Source organism: Penaeus monodon, chromosome 16, assembly GCF_015228065.2.
Source record: "Penaeus monodon isolate SGIC_2016 chromosome 16, NSTDA_Pmon_1, whole genome shotgun sequence".
Taxonomy (NCBI): Eukaryota; Metazoa; Arthropoda; class Malacostraca; order Decapoda; family Penaeidae; genus Penaeus; species Penaeus monodon.
The window spans coordinates 17,241,258-17,246,014 of record NC_051401.1 but is presented as its reverse complement, the minus strand read 5'-3'; positions in this window follow the sequence as shown (position 1 = coordinate 17,246,014).

The window sequence follows — 4,757 nt, the reverse complement described above, 5'->3', positions numbered from 1 at the left end:
ATAATAATAAAGGATACAACACATATAGAAATATAATAATAAGGTTGGATGAATAATAATAAATAATAAAAAAATGATAATAGTAACATAATATGATAATAATAATAATAATAATAATAATAATAGCAATGATAATAATAATAATGATAATAATAATAATAATAATAATAATAATGATAATAGTATTAATAATAGTAACAACAACAACAACAATAACAACAACAACAACAACAACAACAACAATAATAATAATAATAATAATATTAATAAAAATAATAATAATAATGATAAAAAAATGTAATATTAATAATAATAATAACAGTAATAATGATAATAATAATAATAATGATGACAAGAACAACAATAATAATTATAATATAACAATAATATCAAGGATAATAATAATATACTAAAAGTAATGATAATAATCAAAATAATATTCATAATAATATTAAGAAATTATGTAATAATCTTTGCGATAACAGCAACAATGAAGTAGTAATAATAGTAATAATGAAAACAATAACAACAACAATATTATTATTATCATTACTATTATTATTATTATTATTAGTATTATTATTATTATTATTATTATTATTATTGTTTTTGTTGTTATCATTATCATTATTATTATTATTATTATTATTATTATTATTATTATTATTATTATTGTTTTTGTTGTTATTGTCATTATTAATATTATTATTATTATTATTATTATTATCATTATTATTATTATGATAATAATAAGAAGGGTTATTAATAATAGTAATGATAATAGTAATATTACTAATAGTTACACAAATAATAGTAATAGTATTAATAATGCTAATGATAATAATAATGATAAAATGATGATAGTGTAATTATTATAATAAAGATAAGAATTATGATAATAATAATAATGATAATAATAATAATGCTAATGATAACAATAATAATGATAATAATAATAATAATAATAGAGTTGTTTGGAGTGTGTAATTTTAAAAAAGGGTTTCGAGTAGCAGCATAAAAAGAACTGGAAATTTGGGAATAATATCACCGGGAGTGTTTTTAGGCGAAGTTAAATAGAAGAAAAATCTTCGGGGGGATAGTTTTAACCACTTTTTTTTGTTATATCATGATACCTTCATAGGGGTTGAGGAAAGAAAATTTTTCATTATGAATTGGATAATAAAGTTAAAATTTAAATCATTTGTTTTCAGGATGATTTAAAGTTATTTGAAAAGTCTCATGACCAAATTGATTCCTTGTAAAGACATGCAATTTTTAGTAAGGAATCGGGAGGGGTTTGGGATTAACAAGTGGGGAGCAGTACTTTGCAGCGAAAAAAAATTTTTCAGAAGCACAGGGTATGCTGCCAGAGGGGAAATTCTGAAAGCTTTTGATGAAAAAGGCTAAAAAGTACCTTGGATACGGGAAATGATAAGATTAAAGAAAATGAAATGAACTTCAATGAGTACAAACGAAAGGTAAGGGTAATACAAGTTAAACAAAAGGGTAAAAACAAGATAAAGCAATAAACATGGCATTGCATTTTTTAAGGGTTGGGGCTGGTTTTTGAAAGGGGGAAGTAAAAAAAATTTAAAGGGATTACAGTGAAAGACCAAAAATTATTACTATGCATAAGGGTTTGCATCCAAAATGATTAAAATAGATACATTAGTAGAAAGGATGGTGGAAGAGGATTGATGAGTGCGAAGGGTTACAAAAATGAAGAGAAAAACCTGGGATGGACCCCAAAAAATTTAAGAGAGTTGTTTCAAGGTGTCAAAGATGCCGGGATTTTGGGAAATTTTAAAAAGTTTTAGTAAGATGACTTTTAAAAAAACGATGAGAAAAAAAAGAAGGAGGCCTGGTGGGGAAAAAACTGTAGCTACAACAGTTTGTTTTGTATCCCTTAAAAAAACGGATAAAGACAAAACCTAGGTTGGATGAGGAGTTGATTAAAAAAACTACAGAAGCGTTGATATGCGGGTCAAGAGCAAGAATCAAACAAATATATAAAAATTAAAAATTGATAAATCACTGTTCCCGGAAAGTAGATTATGTAAAGAAAGAGGGGAAATTGTGACTATAGTTATGAGTCAAGAAGCTGCCAAAGGTTATAGGGGGGACCGATAAATTCCCCAAAAATGTTTTATTGGAAACTTTTTTGAAAAGTTTAGTTGAAAGGGGACATGGTATGAACACAGCCCAGAACATGGACAGAAAATTCAATTGATCACCCTCGATGCAAAAAGGCTGATATTTATTATTGAAAGGTGAGAGTCACAAAAATTTTGTGTTGCCATCCTGGGGACAAGAGAATAGATGAAAAAAAGAAAAAACAGAAAAATATCAGGACAAACGGGAAATCCAAAGGGTTGGGGTCTTCGAAAAGTTTCTGTGGTACCTGTTATTGTAGGAGCCTTTGGAAGTGTAACACAAAATTCTAAGAAATTAATGGAACAAATCGAAATAGAGCTAAAGATCCACTTTGCACAAAAAACACATCATTAGGGACAGCCAGGATATTGAGGAGAGTATTGGAGTACTGAGTAGGAACAGAACGAGGAACCTTTGATTATTGGTAATAATCAGCTTCCCCACTTTACACGTCGGTTTACAATCTACCAGTTATTTGAAAAGCAAATTTACATAATAGTAATAAATAATAATAATAATAATAATAACAATAATAATAATAATAATAACAAAAACCCAATAACAATAACAATATCAATAAAAATAATAGAATAATAAAAATGATAATTGTAATAAGATAATAATAATTAATGATAATAATAATGATAATATTGATAAGGATAATAATGACAATAATGATAATGATAATATTGATAATAATGAAAATAGTAATAACAACAACAAAAACAACAACACTGATAATGATGATAATAATAATTATCGCAATAATAATAAAAATAATAATAATAATAATAATAATAATGATGATGATGATGCTGCTGCTCCAGATGATGATAATGATGATGATGATGAAATAATCATAATAATAATGATGATAACAAAAAAACACGGTAATAATGATAATGATAATGATAATAAGGATAATGATGAAAATGATGATAATAATAATAATAATAATAATAATAATAATAATAATAATAATAATAATAACAAACACAACAATGATAATAACGATGATGGTAATGATCATGACCATGATTATGATAATAATAATAAAACGGTAATAATGATAATAATAATGATAATAAGGATAATGATGAAAATGATGATAATAATAATAATAATAATAATAATAATAATAATGATAATAGTAATAATGATAATAATCATAATGATAATGATAATAACAATAAAACGATAATAATAATAATAATGATAATGTTAATAACAATGATAATAATAATAGTAATAATAATAATATTAATAATAACAATAATAATAATAATAATAATAATAATAATAATAATAATAATAATAAAAAAGATAATAATAATGATAAATATTATAGAAATTATAACAATTATCATCATTCTTATATTTTTATTTATTTGTTTATTATTGTCATCGTTATCATTATTATTGTCATTGTCATTATTATTATGACTATCATTATTATTATTGTTAGAATTATCATTGTCATTATCATCATCATCATCATTGTCAGCCATCATTATAATTATTACCTTCATTACTGATATCCTAATCATCAATAGCATTAGCATCTTATCATAATTATTATCATCGTCGTTAATATCATCGTTTTCATTATTCTTATTGTCAGCATCAGTATCTTTTGTTCACTCATTATCCCTACTATCATCAAACGCTACCTTTTTAGACAATTCTCGCCCATTCAACACCCATACATAGGTTCAGAATAATGCAGTTTCATTTATCCCGATGCCATGGGTGCCAGTACTCGCTCATGACATCAGGTAAAAATGTAAACATTATTGTGCCGTTGGTCGACACCGCAAAAGCTAATCGCGGTTTCGTCACTTATCGAGAGACAATAGCGAGGACTTTCCGGAATGGAGCAATGTAAATGCGGCCAGATACACATGTATGGACTAAACAGGATGGACACGCATGCAGATATACAAACAAGAATGGTTGCTCTCCTTCTTTTCTCTCATACGTATATATGACAGCACACATATATACATATATTGTGCACACACACAAACACAAACACAAACACACACACACACACACACACACACACACACACACACACACACACACACACACACAAATATATATATATATATATATAATATATATATATATATATATATTATACATATATATGTATGAACAAAAGGAAATTAAAGTTTATTGGTCATGTGATGAGAAGTAAAAGTATTGAGAAAAACTTACTGACAGGGATGGTGATAGGAAACAGAGGAAGAGGCAAACCGAAGACAAGACTGAGCGACAACATCCCAAAAATATTTGCGGGTTTTCTATGGTACAAGTGGAAAGAAAAGTGCAAGATCGAGTTGAGTGGCGAAGGATGGTGGAGAGGTCCACGGCTGCTCAAATATGAGCATACCGTTATTGATGATGATGTATAATAATGATAACAATAATTATAGTAATAATAATAACAGTAACAATAACAATAACAATAACAATAACAATAACAATAACAATATCAATAACAATAATAAAATAATAATAATGATAATTGAAATAATGATAATAATAATAATGATAATAATAATAATAATAATGATATATATATATTTTATATATATATA